This window comes from Mobula birostris, chromosome 1 (assembly GCF_030028105.1).
Source record: "Mobula birostris isolate sMobBir1 chromosome 1, sMobBir1.hap1, whole genome shotgun sequence".
In the NCBI taxonomy this organism is placed as follows: domain Eukaryota; kingdom Metazoa; phylum Chordata; class Chondrichthyes; order Myliobatiformes; family Myliobatidae; genus Mobula; species Mobula birostris.
The window spans coordinates 231,908,905-231,927,603 of record NC_092370.1 but is presented as its reverse complement, the minus strand read 5'-3'; positions in this window follow the sequence as shown (position 1 = coordinate 231,927,603).

Below are 18,699 nucleotides of genomic sequence, written 5' to 3'. Positions count from 1 at the left end.
AAAGACTGTTGCCTTTGTGCTCCCTAATAAATCCTGGTGAAAAAGTATTCATTGGTCTGCACTTGAGTCCCACCAAAACCCGGCAATCACTATCAAAGGAAGTGTAAGATGTACATTTGCTCTGCCAGCCTGCAGATCGCCCTTGGACAAGGTTTAGCACCTGCTTAGCCCCCTAATCAGGGTCACATGAAGCCATGGGAGCAGGTGGTGGATGGTCGTATGGTTAGCTGGTGTATATCACAAGTCCTGGTTATGTGACCACTGACGCCAGGCAGACAATCTTGGAAGAGTGTTGATAATGGATGGGATCTCCTGTTTGCCCATAAGAAACCATTTCTGTAGAAAAATTTGCCAAAAACAGTCATGGTCAAGGACCATGATCACCCACATCATATGACATAGCACTTAATGAATGAATCAATCTGTATACATAAGCTATCTTGTATTACTTATCTTTATTGTGTTCTTTATCTGATTATGTGTTTTTCTTGTGCTACGTTGGATCTGGAGTAACCAATGTTGAATCCTGGACGTGCTGAATGAGAATATCCTTCTGTAGTGTCAAGCTTTAGCCCCTATGTTTTAAGTGAGTTGTGTGCAATTCCACTTTTACTTTATAAATACAGTACACAATGGCAAGTTTCCATCCTGGAGTTTTATGAAGCTGTTGCTAGGCTAGTAACCAGGCATGAGTTCACTATAGATCACTTTAGCCTGCAGTTTATGGCTCAAGCCATTTGAGCCTGTTAGAGATCTTCACGGCCTGGTATCAACCCTCTAGAAGCCTCCCTCATCTCTCTGTTACATGCTCAACTCACCATCTCTCTCTGCTGTGCTACAGAATCAAGAATTCACTGTTCCCTACCAAGAGCTTACTATCCTGAACTACAAGGGAGCTGAAAGGGTTGGTTAGCGTTCGCAGTTAAAGCAAAGGTTTGATGGAGTAAAGCCCATGACTGCGGGGAAGAGCAAAGTTGAAGACCTCTCAAACTAATTAGACAGGGATAAATGTCTTAGAGAGCAGGGGATAGGCTGAGGCGATGAGAATGATTGGCATGTAGACTTAATGGAGCTTAATCACTAGTATGGTCCAAATCGGCTGAATAGCCTAATTCCAAGTTGTACGTAATTTATTTTATCAATATCCTGCTGGAAGTTACATTCTGCACAGACTGTTCTAAATATAGTTCCACCAAAGTTCCACACAAAGTTGGAATAACTTGTTTTAGTTATAATTAAATGCCCTTGAGACACATTGCACCGCTCGATTAGCCTTGTTAAGATGGATTCATGTTGGGCATCTCCCTTGGGTGAATAAGCAATACTTGGATACAAACCTTCAAAATGTAATTATGTGCCCTAAGCTTTTACAAATCACACAGTCATTACAGCACAGAAGGAGATCACTTGGCCCATCAAGTTCATGTAGAACAATCCAGTCAGATGCACTCCCCCAATCTATCACTGTTCATTTTCACCCCTAACTTTTTATTGAAATTGTTGGCTGTCTCCACTATAACCACCATCATAGTTGGTGAATTACTGTTTTCTATATAAAAGACATACTTCCTCATATCGTCCTTATATCCCTTCTCCAAAAAATTTAATCTGTGTTCAGAAGTATGGTCTGCAGAGCTGTATGCAGAAGTCCAGTTGTGGCCCAACCAGTTATATAAAAGCTCAGAATAATGTCATTATTTTTGTAGACAATCCTCTATGAATGCAAGTCAAGATCCCATCTGCTCTCCTAATGACTATCTCTGACCCTCCCACTCTGCAATTTAAAATACACTTGTTTTCTCACTTTTCTGATTTGATGAAGGATTCTGTTTCTCTCCCCACAGTTGCTGCCTGCCCTACTGAGCACTTCTCCCACTTTTTACCAGCATCTGTAGTGGTTTGGATCAACCACTCTCTGTCTTGCTGCATTGAAGGGTCAAGGCACTTGAATCCCTGCATCCCTGTTTCTGCCTTTACATTCTCGGGAGACTGCAGAACTAGATAGGTACATTTGTAGATACTTTACTGATCCCAAAGGAAATTAGAGTATCAGAGTAGCATTACAAGTGCACAGATTTACAAATATACAAATATTAGAAGAGAATTAAGAAAGAATAAAACAATAGTTTACCTCAAACAGTCTAACAGGAGGGAGTCATCACTTCCCTGGCTATAGGTTGACTCATTATAGAGCCTAGTGGTCAAGGGTAAGAATGACCTCATATAGCACTCTTTATAGCAGCCTGGTTGTCTTAGCCTATTACTAAAAGTGCTCCTCTGTTCAGCCACGGTGGCATGCAGAGGGTGAGAAACATTGTCCAGAATTGCCAGGATCTTCAGTAGGGTCCTTTGTTCTACCACAGCCTCCATTTTGTCCAGTTTGACTTCTGTAATAGGGCCAGCCTTTCTAATCAGTTTATTGAGCCTGTTGGCATCACCCATGTTGATGCCATTGCCCCAGCACACCATCATATGGCAATAACAGACTGGTAGAACATGTGAAAGAGAGGCCTGCATACTCCAAAGGACATCAATCTCCTCAGGAAGTTAAGGTGACTCTGGCCCTTGTACACAGCCTCTCAATTCTGTGAGGTGGTACTCCACTAAATTCTGTCATCCAGGTGTACCCCTAAGTTCTTGTAGGTCCTCACCACCTCCACATCTTCACCAGGGAGCAGTGTAGGCTTAGTCTTTCTGAAGTCCATCATCATCTCCTTTGTCTTACTGATGCTGAGCTGCAGATGATTCAGCTTGCACCATTTGACATTCATCCTCCTTTCCTCCCTTTCACACCCAACTATTGCTAAGCCATCAGAGATTTTCTGCAGATGACATGACTCAGTGTTGTATCTAAGGTCCGAAGTGTACAGGGGAAACCGGGAGGGAGCCAATACAATCCCCTGTGGGGCCCCAGTGCTGCTTATGGCCCTGTCTGACACAGCTTTGACGCTGCACAAACTGGTCTGCCAGTCAGGTAGTCCATTATTCAGGATACAATGGAAGTGCTAACCTGCATTGAAAAGAGTTTTTCCCCCAGCAATGAGGGCTATATGGTATTGAAGGCACTTGAGAAATCAAAAAACACAATCCTCACAGTACTGCCCTGCTTATCCAAATAGGAGTCGGGTCGGTTCTGTTCAGCAGGTAGATGACAGCATGCGCTCCTGGTAGGCAAACAGCGGGGGATTGAGGGCTGATCTGACCAGTGGTCAGAGGTGAGCCAGGACCAGCCTCTCCAGAGTCTTAATGATGTGTGAAGTCAGGGCCACTGGGTGGTAGTCATTCAAGACTTTTGGCTGGCCCTTTTTGGTTACTGGGACCATAAATGATGTTTTCCACACAGTCAGGACCGTTTCCAGGCTGAGACTCAGATTGAACATGCACTGGAGAATTTCACACGGCTGCTCAGCACAATCCTTCAGGACCCTGGGGTTCACACCATCTAGTCTCAATGCTTTGCCATGTCTGACTTTCCCCAGAGCCCCTCTCGCCTGCTCAGTAGTGAAGGTGAGTCCATGATGACAGGGGAGTTGGAAGATGGGAGCTGGGGGAGGTGAAGATTGGGACGATAGCAGTTGGTATGTGGAGGTGTGGATGGTAGGTGCAGGGCAAGGATATATCCCTGTTGAACCTTACAAATTTTTATCACCATATCATTGAAAGCATTCTGTCTGGGTGCACCACAGCTTGGTACAGCAATTGCTCAGTACGTGGTCACAAGAAACTGCAGAGAGTTGTGGATGCAGCTCAGCACGTTATAGGGAACCATGGACTCCGTGTAAACTTCCCGTGGTTTCTGTAAAGCAGGGCTCCCAGCTCCAAACCTTTGAGGAACACCCCTTTTCTATCACCCTTGAATCAACCATTTATTATAGCTCACTGCATTCCCTCCTGAAGCCGGTGTTATCTAAGCTGAGAGAAACCCTTCCATTTGATGATATTTTGAATTGAGACCCTGCATCAAGACCATGCACCTGTAACAGGAGATCCATAGAACGCAGAACAGTACAGCACATGATGCTGTGCTGACCTTTTAACCCATCCAAGATCAATCTAACATTTCCCTCCATTTTTCTTTCAGCTAGGTACCAATCTAAAAGTCTCTTAAGTGTTGTTCCTCCACCCTGAGGGTGGCTTCACCTTGGGACAAGAGGAGGCTATAGATCCCACTCATCGGAATGGGAACTGGAATCGTAATTAAAATGTTTGGCCACCGGGAAGTCCCTCTTGTGGAGAAGGTTGCCAAAGGTGCTTGACGAACTGGTTCCCAAATTTGCAATGGATCTCACCAATGTAGAAGAGGACAGATTAGGAGCACGAGACATGATAGATGGTCCCCAACAAACTTGCAGGTGAAGTGTTGCCTCGCCTGGCAGGTCTCTGGATGGAGATGAGGGAGGAGGGATGCTTGCAGGGATAAGTGCCTGGAGGGACTTCTCTGTTGTGCAATCAAAAAATTCACTTTGCTTTCTCATTGATGGTATACATTTTGTAAATCCATTCTGACTCAGCTTAATTAACCCAAACCTCTGAAACCTAGATCCCTGATTCTGTTTTCTAAAACCATATCCATCACCATTTTTAAACTAACCACCAAGGTGACCTGGGAATTGGGTCAGTTGGCATTTACAGGATTCCCTGTGAATATGGAGCAGGCAATGTTGGCTAAATGGGACGCACAGTGGAAACCTGCATCAAGGAGCACAGGCAGTGTACCCGTTTCAGTTACCAGAGAAATCACAACAACAGAACATTGGAGTCCCAATGGCTATAGGATTGACCTCAAAAGGCACAAAACTACTGTGCCATGCCAATGGCTTTTGGGACCGCTTGGTAAAGGAAGCCATTGAAATAAATCTAGAGGAAAAATATTTTAACAAAGACGAAGGTCTCGCTTTAAGTAAGAACTGGAATTCAATTATAAATGAGGTGGGAGAGCGGAAATCTGATTGGATGAGGACTAACCAACCAGGAGGGATGGACTACGGGGGTAGACATGCCCAGGATTCATCCCTGAAGAAGAAACATCAATACCTGCACCCAGCTGGAAAGCCTGAGAAGTTTTTATTCGCAACCAACCTGTAACTGGAAGGCCACACACATCAAAGTTTCTGGTGGACGCAGCAGGCCAGGCAGCTTCTCTAGGAAGAGGTACAGTCGACGTTTCAGGCCGAGACCCTTCGTCAGGACTAACTGAAGGAAGAGTTAGTAAGAGATTTGAAAGGGGGAGGGGGAGATCCAAAATGATAGGAGAAGACAGGAGGGGGAGGGATGGAGCCAAGAGCTGGACAGGTGATTGGCAAAAGGAATATGAGAAGATCATGGGACAGGAGGCCCATGGAGAAGGAAAAGGGGGAGGGGGGGAAAAACCCAGAGGATGGGCAAGGGGTATAGTCAGAGGGACAAAGGAGAGAGAGAGAGTGTTTATATAAATAAACAATGGATGGGGTACGAGGGGGAGGTGGGGCATTAGCGGAAGTTAGAGAAGTCAATGTTCATGCCATCAGGTTGGAGGCTACCCAGACAGAGTATAAGGTGTTGTTCCTCCAACCTGAGTGTGGCTTCATCTTTACAGTAGAGGAGGCCGTGGATAGACATGTCAGAATGGGATGTGGAATTAAAATGTGTGGCCACTGGGAGATCCTGCTTTCCCTGGCGGACAGAGTGTAGGTGTTCAGCAAAACAATCTCTCAGTCTGTGTTGGGTCTCGCCAATATATATATATATAGAAGGCCACATCGGGAGCACCGGACGCAGTATATCACCCCAGCCAACTCACAGGTGAAGTGTTGCCTCACCTGGAAGGACTGTCTGGGACCCTGAATGGTGGTAAGGGAGGAAGTGTAAGGGCATGTGTAGCACTTGTTCCGCTTACCAGGATAAGTGCCAGGAGGGAGATCAGTGGGGAAGGATGGGGGGTATGAATGGACAAGGGAGTCGTGTAGGGAGAGGCTGGTGGGGTGGTAGGTGAGGACAAGGGGAACCCTATTCCTAGTGGGGTGACGGGAGGATGGAGTGAGAGCAGATGTGCGTGAAATGGGGGAGATGCGTTTGAGAGCAGAGTTGATGGTGGAGGAAGGGAAGCCCCTTTCTTTTTATATATTTTTTTTAAAAAAAAAGATATCTCCCTCGTCCTGGAATGAAAAGCCTCATCCTGAGAGCAGATGCGGTGGAGACGGAGGAATTGCGAGAAGGGGATGGCATTTTTGCAGGAGACAGGATGAGAAGAGGAATAGTCCAGATAGCTGTGAGAGTCAGTAGGCTTATAGTAGACATCAGTAGATAAGCTGTCTCCAGAGATAGAGACAGAAAGATCTAGAAAAGGGAGGGAGGTGTCCGAAATGGACCAAGTAAACTTGAGGGCAGGGTGAAAGTTGGAGTCAAAGTTAATAGTCAATGAGGAATTCCTCCGTCTCCGCCGCATCTGCTCTCAGGATGAGCCTTTTCATTCCAGGACAAGGGAGATGTCCCTTTTTTTTTAAAAAGAAAAGGGCTTCCCTTCCTCCACCATCAACTTTGCTCTCAAATGCATCTCCCTCATTTCATGCACATCTGCTCTCACTCCATCCTCCCGTCACCCCACTAGGAATAGGGTTCCCCTGGTCCTCACCTACCACCCCAGCAGCCTCCGGGTCCAACATATTATTCTCCGTAACTTCCGCCACCTCCAACGGGATCCCACCACTAAGCACATCTTTCCCTCTAACTTCCGCCAATGCCCCACCTCCCCCTCGTACCCCATCCATTGTTTATTTATATAAACACTCTCTCTCTCTCTCTCTCTCTCCTTTGTCCCTCTGACTATACCCCTTGCCCATCCTCTGGGTTCCCCCCCCCCTTTTCCTTCCCCCTGGGCCTCCTGTCCCATGATCCCCTCATATCCCTTTTGCCTATCACCTGTCCAGCTCTTGGCTCTATCCCTCCCCCTCCTGTCTTCTCCTATCATTTTGGATCTCCCCTCCCCCTCCCACTTTCAAATCCCTTACTCACTCTTCCTTCAGTTAGTCCTGACATAGGTTCTCCGTCCGAAACGTCGACTGTACCTCTTCCTAGAGATGCTGCCTGGCCTGCTGTGTCCACCAGCAACTTTGATGTGTGTGGCTTGAATTTCCAGCATTTGCAGAATTCCTCGTGTTTACTGTAACTGGAAGGGATGTCCTCATGATTGCTTCAACAAAGGCGGTCACATATGCCATTTCCCAATCCACTGGAACCTGTCCTCTTATGTGGGGAATATTGGAAAGATACAGTCCTTCCAGTATCTCCACACCCTTTAAGTTGAGATCCATACCAGGTGACTGACCATCGCCAAGAACTGGAACTCTTTCCAGTACAATCTTCCTATCAGATTTCACCTCATCGATTGTTGCCACCATTTCTAATTCTATTTGTACTTTATTGACATCCTGTTCCTTAGTAAACAACAATATGAAGTTCCATTAATATTCATGGCTTGCCCTGCACCTCTAGGCATTTATCACCATTTTTATCCCAAACAGATCCTACCCTACCTTCTACTGTTCCATTCCAACCAATTTTAATTGTTATACAGTTATTCATCCCAAAGTATTACCAGGATTTGAAAAGTTTCACTAGGTTTATACCCATTTCAGAATCAGGCTTAATATCACCATCAGATGTAGTGAAATTTATTAAATTAGTGGCAACAGTACAATGAAATACATGATAATATAGAAAAAATAGATCAATTACAGTGCATATATGTATTAAATAGTTAAATTGAAAATAGTGCCAAAACAAATAATATAAAAAAAAGTGTGAGGTGGTGTTGATGGGTTCAATATCCAATTAGGAATCGGATGGCGGAGGGGAAGAAGCTGTTCCTCAGTCACTGAGCGTGTGCCTCCAGGCTTCTGTACCTCCTTCCTGATGATAACAATGAGAAGAGGGCACATCCTTGGTGATGGGGGTCCTTCATAATGGACACTGCCTTTCTGAGGCAGCGCTCCTTGAAGATGTCTTGGATACAATGGAGGCCAGTATGCAAGATGGAACTAGCTAAATTTACAACTTTTTGTAGCTTCTTTCGATCCTGTGCAGTAGTCTCTCTCCCCCCACCCCCCACACCCCCACCCATATCAGACAGTGTTTACAGGGGCATTGATGTGTTAGGACCAGGTTAGATCCTCAGAGATACTGATACCCAGTACATTGAAAATACTCACTCTCCCCACTTCTGATCTCTCTGAGGATTGGCATGTGTTCCCTCATCTTACCCTTTCTGAAATCCACGATCAGTCCTTTGCTCTTACTGACCTTGAGTGCAAGGTTGTTTTTGTGACACCACTCAACTAGCTGGTATATCTTGTTCCTATACGCCCTCTCGTCACCATCTGGGATTCTACCAACAATGCTTATATTATCAGCAAATTTATAGTTGGCTTTTGAGCTGTGCCCAGCCACACAGTCATAGGTATAGGGAGAATCAAGCATTGGGCTAGACACACATCCCTGAGGTGCACCAGTGTTATTCATCAGCGAGGAGGAGAGATTATTACTAATCCACACAGATTGTGGTCTGGCATTTACGCCAGAGGCACTTGCTTTTATCTGGGAATTTTCTCTCCTTAAAAGTTCAAAGTACTTATACTATATATAACCTTGAAATTCATCATCTTACAGGCAGCCACAAAACAAAGAAACCCAACTGAACCCATTGAAGACCATCAAACACCCAATGTGCAGGAAAAAAAAACAAATTGTACAAACAATAAAAGTAAGCAAATAAACCAAAGTTCCTTAATAGCATCAGCATCATCTGTACTGTGAATGTTTTGGGTAACCTGTTCCTCAGCCCCGTTTCACTCTCAATTGTACAACTTCTGGGATTTGAAACTTCTCTATTATTAACATTTTGCTTGGTCAAAATTGTAATTGATTTTTCTGAATAGCAAGGTTTCATTGTTGTCCTTGGACACAAAGATTTAATTTGATTTAAATAAATGAGTCAGCCACCATCTACAGAGATCAACAGCTGCATAACATATAAAAGTAATGCATTGCTGAGCATTACTAATGGCAATTTGATTATTTTTACCAGCCTCTGTTGAAACTGTTCTGAAGCAGAGAGCCACAATAGCATAGCAATTAGTACAATGTGGTCTAAAATCCAATGCAGGGACTGCAGCAAATATTACGTCAGCCAAACAAGGAGAAAACTATCCATGAGGATCCATGAGCATCAATTGGCTGTGCAGTGGCATAACCAACTCTCTCTAGTCTCTACCCATGGAGATCAAGAGGGGCACCAATTCAACAGGTATCAGTGGAAGTCATGATGCAAGCAAACACGTGGCACGGAAATGAAATCCTAGATGCACGATTTTCCACAAACAGTTCTGTAAACAGCCGTGTAGACTCCGACGTGTAGACTTGTGTTCTGCTGAAGGGTCTTGGCCTGAAACATCGACTGTACTCTTTTCTCAAAATGCTGCCTGGCCTGCTGAGTTTCTCCAGCATTTTGTGCGTTTTGTTTGGATTTCCAGCATCTGCAGATTTTGTCTGGTTTGCCCAGACCCCAATCCTACTTATAAGCCAATGTGGGCAAAATTCCCGACTACAACATACAGAGTTCACCACGCAACCAATCAGCAATGAGACCCCTTCCCTACATCACAATTGAGTTTCCATGACGACCAATCAGCTGATTGATAAGTATATAAAGGATAAGCATTCATAGGACATACCACAAGTCAGCAGCACACTGATAATATCTCCTCGTATGGTGATGAAATGTTAGCAAGTAAATCACCAAGATCGGGGAACGACGCAACCCAACCAATTAGCACAATGTTTCACAGCACCAGTAATCAGTTTTCAACTCCTGCCGTTGTCTGTAAGGCATTTGTATGCTTTCCCTGCGACCATGTGGGTTTCCTTTGTGTGCTCCAGTTTCCTCCAACATTTGAGAAAGATGTACGGGTTAGCCTTAGTGAGTTGTAGGCATGCCACGTTGGTGCCAGAGGCATGGTGACACTTGCGGGCTGCCCCCAGCACATTCTCGCACTGTGTTGGACATTGCCACAAACAACACACTTCTCGGCCCTCTCCATAGATGTCTAACCTGCTGAATTTCTCCGGCATTTTATGTGTCACTGCATGCTTCGACATACATATGACATAGAAGCAAAAATGTGTCAGACAACATCCCAGAATGAGTACTCGGGGAGTGTGCACACCAGCTCATTGACGTCTTCTCAGACATCTTCAGCGTTTCGCTCATCCAGGCTGCTGTCCCACATACTTCAAATCAGCCCCCTTCATCCCTGTAGCAAAGAACTCTATACATTTAGAACTAATTGGCTACCACCCTGGTGGCACTAACACCAATCCTCATGATGTGCTTTGAATGGCTTGTAATGGAACATATCAAAAACTCAATTCCTGACACATTGGACACTCACTGATATGTTTACTGTCAGAACCATTCTATGACAGGTGCCATAGCACCTGTCATGCACCAAGCCTTTAACACACCTAGAAAGCACGAACACTTAGGTCATAAAGACAAGATGGTGCCAGTGAATCATGGCAATCTGTTGTGGGCTGCTTATAAAACTTCTAAATATACCTCTTCTGAATTACACTCACTGCAATCTGCAACCTATAATTTCCCCTGAAGTAACATAATTTTGAACTACCTTAATGAACTAGCGATTTCATGGTCTTCTGAAAGACTCAGTGAACCTAATTCTCAAGCATATAGGTACGGCACCCTTAAGCAGAAGAAGGTACGTACATCATCATAGCTGTAAGAGAAAGGACAGAAAGACTCCAAGCCAGATTGAAATGCCAAGCAAAGAAAGTTCCTCTACTCAGCATCTTGTTAGTAAATGTAAGGTTGCTGGAGAACAAGACTGAGCACCTTAGGGCAAAATTGAATTGGAGGGAAATGAAGAATTGCTGCATTCTGTGTTTCACAGAGACATGGCTCTTTCCGAACATGCTGGATTCAGTGATCAGAACTGAGGGCTTCTCGATACGCTGAGTGGACTGAACTGCTGATTTGGAGAAATCAAAAAGTGAGGTCTATGGTTCATGATAAACTTTCTGGGTGGTCGTACACAGCGGGCTTTGGTCTTATTGCTCTCTTATTCCCGCAACCAGGAACAACTAACAATTATGTGCCAACCATTCTACTTACCAAGAGAGTTCTCGTCTGTGATCCTGACTGCAGTTTACATACCACCAAAAGCCAAAGTTAATCAGGCATTTAAAGTATTGAATACTACCATCACTGAACAGGAAACAGTCCAGCCCGATGCATTTCAAATCATAGTTGGGGACTTCAATCAGGCTTGTTTGAAGAAATCTCTGCACAATTATCATCAGGATTTAATCTGCAGCATCAGGGGTTCCAGTATGCTAGATCACCGCTATACTACGTTTAGGAATGCCTACCGTTCCATACCTAGACTGCAATTTGGGAAATCCTTCAGGAGGGTGAACCCATAGAAAGCATTTGGCCCATATGGGGGACTTGACCGAGTAATAAAGACCAGTGCTGATCAACTGGCTGGAGTGTTCACTAATATCTTTAACCTCTCACTTCAGCAGTCTGAGGTATCCACCTGCTTTAAGCATCTGGCCAGCAAAGGTGGATACGTCAAGATGTTCTTTATCAAGTACAGCCTGGCTTTCAAAACTATTACCCCTCAAAACTAATTAATAAGCTTCAAGAACTTGCCTCAATACCTCCTTCTGCAATTGGATTCTCAATTTCCTCACTTGCTGACCCCAGTCAGCTTGTATTGGCAACAACATCTCCTCCCACAAAGTTCATCAGCATAGGCACACCACAGGGCTGTGTGTTTAGCCCCCTGCTCTATTTGCTTTACACTTACGACTGTGAGGCTAAGCACAGCTCCAATGCCATATTCAAGTTTGCTGACAACACCACTGCCATAGGCCGAATCAAAAGTGGTGATGATTCAGCATAAAGGAGGGAGATTGAAAATCTGGTTGATTGGAGCTACAACAACAACCTTTCATTCAATGTCATCGAGACCAAGGAGATGATTATTGACCAGGAGAGGGAAATTAGAGGTCCATGAGGCAGTTCTCATTAGGGGATTGGAGGTGCAGTGGATCAGGAACTTTAAACTCCTTGCTGTTATTATGTCAGAGGCTCTATCCTGGGCCCAGATGTAAGTGCAATTGTGAAGAAAAAACAGTAGTGCCTCTTCTTCCTTAGAAATTTGTGAAGGGTTGGCGTGACGTCTAAAACTTCCAGCAAACTTCTATATATGTGTGGTGGAGAGTTTATCGACTGATTGCATCACACCTGGTGTGAAAACATCAATGCCTTTGAATGGAAAATCTTACAAAAAATGGCAGATACGGCCTAGTCCATCATGGGTAAAGCCCGTCTACACTGTGGGCTGTGTGAGTTCGTGAAGCTTCTTCCATGCTTTGACAGTTAAAGTAAGCACATCTACATGGAGCATCGACACAGAAAGCAGCATCTATTGTCACGATCCCCAGCATCGAGGCCACGCTTTGTTTTTGCTGCTGCCTTCAGGAAGGAGGTACAGGAGCCTCAGGACCTTCACCACCAAGTTCAGGAGAAGTTATTATCCCTCAAACATCAGGCTCTTAGACCAGAGGTGAACAGTTTCAAATTCCTTAGAGCACACATCTCCTACAACCTCTCATGATGCAAAAACTTCCTGATGAGGCTGAACTTTCATCAGAGAGGAGGCTTCATAGCACAAACCAGGACCACCGGACTCAAAGCTATTTACTTTCCTCATTAACACCTCCACCCACCACCACTACTTTATAATTTCCTGTCAGTCACCTTGCGTGCAAACACTTCTGTGCCGAGTGTCACTGTTATGGACCTACATACAATCTATCTTGTACATTTATATTTATTGTGTTCTTTATCTTATAGTGATTTTTTTTGTGCTGTATCAGATCCGGAGTAACCATTATTTTGTTCTCCATTACACTTGTGTACTGGAAATGATATTAAGAAATCTTGAATCTTGACTCTGAAGATCATCTTTTAAACTTTAATTTACGTTGCCTTCATACTTCATTGGATCTGCTGTGCTTCATGAAGCACTGAAAGATTTAAAGTGTAATACACATAAAAATGCTAGAGGAACTCAGCAGTCAGGTTGCATCTATGGGAGGAATAAACTGTCGACATTTTGGGCCGAGACCCTACATCAGGACTGGAAAAGGAAGAGGAAGAGCTCCTCCCACATTTTGTGTGTGTGTTACTCTGGATTTCCAGCATACTCAGAATCTTGTCTTGATAATTTAAAGTATAATTTTTTTCGAAAGTTCATTTACATAATGTGGGTGTGACTGCAAGAACATAATGTGCTGTTCACATTATGAAAAGGAAATAGAGATCGGAGAGGGTGGTCTTAGAAGTGAGGATTTAATTATCAAGAAGGGAGAAACAGACTGGATCTCCTTCCACTTTAGAAGAGAAAGCAGAAAAGTGATCTAAATAACACCTTTAAGATTATGGATGGGCTTGGTAAATGTAGCACACACACAACATGCTGGAGGAACTCAGCAGGTCAGGCAGCATCTATGGAGAGGAATAAAGAGTCCATGTTTTGGGTCAGAAAGGGGGACGGAAGAGGCAAGAATAAAATAGGGAGAGGGAAAGAAGTACAATCTGGCAGGTGATTGGTGAAGCCAGCTGGGGGAGGTGTGATGAACTGAGAATTTGGGATGTGGTAGGAGGAAAAGGTAAAGGGCTGAAGAAGGAGGAATCGAGAAAGGAAAGGAGAGTGGACCATGGGAGAATGAAGAGGAGGAAGGCAACAGAGGGAGGTGATAGGCAGGTGAGGAGAAGGGAAGGGTTAAGAGGAGGTCCAAAGTAAGGAAAGAAAAGAGAAGGAAGAGAGGAGGGGAACAGATGATGAGAAATTGCAGAAATCGATGTTCATGTTGTCGGTTCGGAAGCTATCCAAACGGAATATGAGGGGTTGCTCCTCCAACCTGATGGTGGCCTCGTTGTGGAAGAACAAGTCAGAATAGGAATGGGAATTGAAATTTAAGTGTCTGGCCACCAGGAAATCCCCCCTGTTGGGAGAATGGGCAATGAATTAACAGATGGAATATAGTGTGGGAAAGTATGTGGTCATGCACTTTGGAATAAAGGCGTAGATTATTTTCTAAATGGGGAGAAAATTCAGAGGTGCAGGATTACCTAAAGGTTAACTTGGAGGCTGAGTCAGTGGTAAAGAAGGCAAATGCAATGTTAGTATTCATTTTGAGAGGACTAGAAAATAAAAGCAAGGATATAATGCTAAGGCTTTATAAGGCATTGGTCAGATGGCACTTGGAGTATTGTGAAGAGTTTTGGGCTCCTTAGTGTGGGAGTGAGGGTTCAAGGGAGGCTCATGAGAATGATTCTGGGAATGAAAGGGTTAACATATGAGGAACATTTGATGGTTCTGTAGTCGCTGGAGTTTGGAAGAATGGGGGGAGGGGAATCATTATATATCAAATATTGAAAGACCTAGATACAGTAGAGTGGATGTGTAAAGGATGTTTATAGTGGGAGAGTCAAGGACCAGAGACCACAGTCTCAGATAGAAGGATGCCTCGTTAGAACAAAGATGAAGAGGAATTTCTTTCGCCAGAGGGCGATGAATCTTTGGAATTCGTTGCCACAGACAGCTGTGGAGGCCAAGTCATTTGGGTAGTTAACAAAAAGGTTGATGGTTTCTTGATTAGTAAAGGTGTCAATGGATATGGGGAGAAGGCAGGAGAGGGATAATTAATCACCCATGGTGGACTCAATGGGTTGAATGGCCTAATTCTGTTCGTGTGTCTTATGGATTGCTGTACTAGACGGAATGGGGCAATGGCCTCTTGCTGTGCCATGAAGTCAGACTGATTTAATTAAAGGCCGCTTGTTGGGATCTGAGTGCACTATTAGAGTGCAAATCAAGTAATATTACCCCTGTGCTACCTTACCCAAACCAAGTTGGCCAGTGGTTAAGCTGCTGACCTTAACATTCAAAAGTTAAATTCAGGCCAGATTCCATGAAATGAGATGATACCTGAGGCTCCCTCTGTTGTGTGAGACAATTAACTGGTATAAACATGTCCTTTCCTTTCCTTCCCTCCCAGCCTGAGAAGGACACTGACTGTGGAAGCCTTGCTTAACCTGCTGTGTGCCATCTGTCCAAAACGGACACGATCAAAAGTGGTCAAATACAAAATACCATCCTACCTCCAAACCCCTTCAATACTTTTGAGATGGTCACAGTGCATCCTGCCAAATGATCAAGGATCAACTTCATTCACCATATGCATTTACATGTATTAAGAGCTTGCTTTGATGTATTGGCAAGACGTGCAACAAAGTATCAACGTTCAGCAATTATAAAGAATAATGGATTATAATATCCACTTATATAATATAAAGTTAGAGGTTAGAGTATAGACATGGAATAAAATGTGTATAAATACATGGATCCAGCATGTATTTACAATGTAAACAGCATTATAGACTCATAGAGTAATAGAAAAGTACAGTACCAAAACATGCCCTTTGGCCCATCAAGTCCATGCTGAACCATTTAAACAGCCTACTCCCATTGATCTGCACTGCCACTATAGCCCTCCCTACCCCTACCATTCCTGTACCTATCCAAACTTCTCTTAAACATTGAAATTGAGCTCACGCACACCACTTATGCGGGCAGCTCACTCCACACTCTCACGACACTGAGTGAAGAAGTTTCCCCTCATGTTCCCCTTAAACTTTTCACCTTTCACCCTTAACCCATGACCTCCAGTTGTAGCCCTGTCCAATCTCAGTGGAAGAAGCCTGCTTACATTTACCCTGTCTATACCTCTCATAATTTTGCATAAGCACCTGTATCAAATCTCCTCTCAATCTTCTACATTCTGGGGAAGAAAGTCCTACCCTATTTAATCTTTCCTTTTAACTCAGGTCCTTCAGACCCAGCAACGTCCTTGTAAATTTTCTCTGCAGTCTTTCAACCTTGGGTAGGTGACCAAAACTGCACACAATACTCTAAATTATGCCTCACATATACCTTATGCAACTTCAACATAACGTCTCATCTCCTGTATTCAGTACTTTGATTTATGAAGGCCAGCATGCCAAAAGTTTTCTTCATGACACTATCCAACTGTGATGCCACTTTCAATGAATTATGGACCTGTATTCCCAGATCCCTTTGTTCCACTGCAATCCTCAATGCCCTACCTTTCACTGTGTAAAGGTCATTTACACTGTGTAAAAGTCATTTAAAGTAGTGAGTGATTGCGGGGGGGGGGGGCGGGAGGGGTTGGGGTAAGGCTAACTAGAATAGTGGCCCCAGAGACCATGAAGAAACTGTACAAGGCACTAGTTAGGCCACTGCCGGTGTAATCAACACAATTCTCGTCCCTAGAATACAGGGAGTACATAACAGCACAAAATACGGTGCAGTTGAGATTGATCAGGGTGAATGGGAGGACCAAGGGTAATATATCCAAGATGGCTACTGATACAATATGGATGGCAGTGTGATTAATAAAGAAAATGTCAGAATGTTAACTGAATGGATGAAGATGTGTTAGATGGAATAGAATGTGGATTATGTGCAAGGAGCTCGTGTTGTTCAGAGGGATTTGGATTCTTGGTACTGTACATGAAGGTTAAATGTGCAAATACAGAGACCATTATTGCAAGAAGGTTTTAATACAAGACAGCTTGCTCAACTTAGTCAATACAGTGGTCTATGATGGCCAAGTGGTCTAAAGAGCTGGTCACAGTCTCACCTGGAGGTGTGAATTTGAATCCCACTTCTGACATAGTTCCTCTAGGGTTGGAAGGTGTTGAATAGCTGTGGATAGAGCTAAGGAACTGCAAGGATAATGAGATCCTGATGGGAGTTGTATACCGACCCAGACCTCCAAGCAACAGTAAGGATATTGTCTACAAGTTACAATGGGAGATAGAAAATGCATGCCAAAAAGGCAATGTTATGATAGTCATGGGGGATTTCAATATGCAGGTAGATTGGAAAAATCAGGTTGGTGCTGGATTCCAAGAGGGGGAATCTCTAGAGTGCATGTGAGATGGCTTTTACAGCAGCTCGTGGTTGAGCCCACTAGGGGATCAGCTATTCTAGACTGGGTGTTCTGCAATGAACCAGAATGGATTAGAGAGCTTAAGGTAAAAGAACCCAGAGGGGAAAGTGATTTCGCCCTGAAATCTGAGATGCTGAAGTCAGATGTATCAGTATTGCAGTGGAGTAAAGCAAATTACAGAAGCACGAGAGAGGAGTTGGCCACAATTGATTGGAATAGAACACTGGCAGGGTTAATGATGGAGCAGCAATTACTGGAATTCCTCGGAGTAATTCAGAAGGTGAAGGATATGACATCCCAAAGGAGAAGATGGATTCTAAAGACAAGATGACACAACCATGCGAAACAAGGGAAGTCAAAGCCACCATAAAAGCCAAAGTGAGGGCATAGAATAGAGCAAAAATTAGTGGGAAGTTAGGGGATTGGAAAGTATTTAAATACCACAGACGGTAACCAAAAGGGTCATGAAGAAGGTAAAGATGGAATATGAAAGTAAGCTAGCCAATAATATTAAAGAGGATACCAAGTGTTTCTTCAGATACATAAAGTGAAAAAGAGAGATGAGAGTAGATATTGGACCACTGGGAAACAATGCTGGAGAAATAGTAACGGGGGACAAGGAAATCGCAGACAAACTGAATAAATATTTTGCATCAGTCTTCACTGCGGAAGACACGAGTGGTATGGTGGAAGTTCCAGGTGTCAGGGGTCATGAAGTGCATGAAATTACCATTACTCGGGAGAAGGTTCTTAGGAAACTGAAAGTTCTGAAGGTAGATTGTCACCTAGACCAGATGGTGTACACCCTAGAATTCTGAAAGAGGCAGCTGAAGAGGCTGTGGAGGCATTAGTAATGATCTTTCAAGAATTCTGGAATGATTCTGGAAGACTAGAAAATTGCAAATGTAATGCCACTCTTCAAGAAGACAGAAGAAAGTAAATCATAGGCCAATTAGTCTGACCTCAGTGGCTGGGAAGATAATGGAGTTGATTATTAAGGATGAAGTTTCAGGGTACTTGGAGGCACATGATAAAATAGGCCACAGTCAGCATGGTTTCCTCAAGTGAAAGTCTTGCCTGACACATCTGTTGGAATACTTTGAAGAAATAACAAGCAGGATAGACAAAGGAAAATGAGTGAATGTTGTGTATTTGGATTTTCAGAAGGTGGATTGAGTATTTCAGAAACTGCTGATCTCCTGGGATTTTCAAGCACAACAGTGTCTAGAGTTTACATTGAATAGTGAGTGGCAGCTCTGTTGGCAAAAATCCCTCGTTATGGGAGAGGTCAGAGGAGAATGATTTAAATTGACTGGAAGGCGACAGGAACTAAAGTAACCATGTATTACAACAGTGGTGTGCATAACAGCATCTCTGAATACACAACACATTGAACCTTGAAGAGGAAGGGCTTCAGCAGTGGAAGACCATAAACGTACACTCTGTGGCCATCTGATGAGGCACAGGAGCTGCCGAATAGTGTGGCCACTGAGTCTATTATAATTATTCCGATCTTCTAAATCTAAACTCTGTAAGTTTTCAAATTATTCTGTCATTGCTTTTTCCTTTGTACTACCTTGAAGTATTTAAATCTGA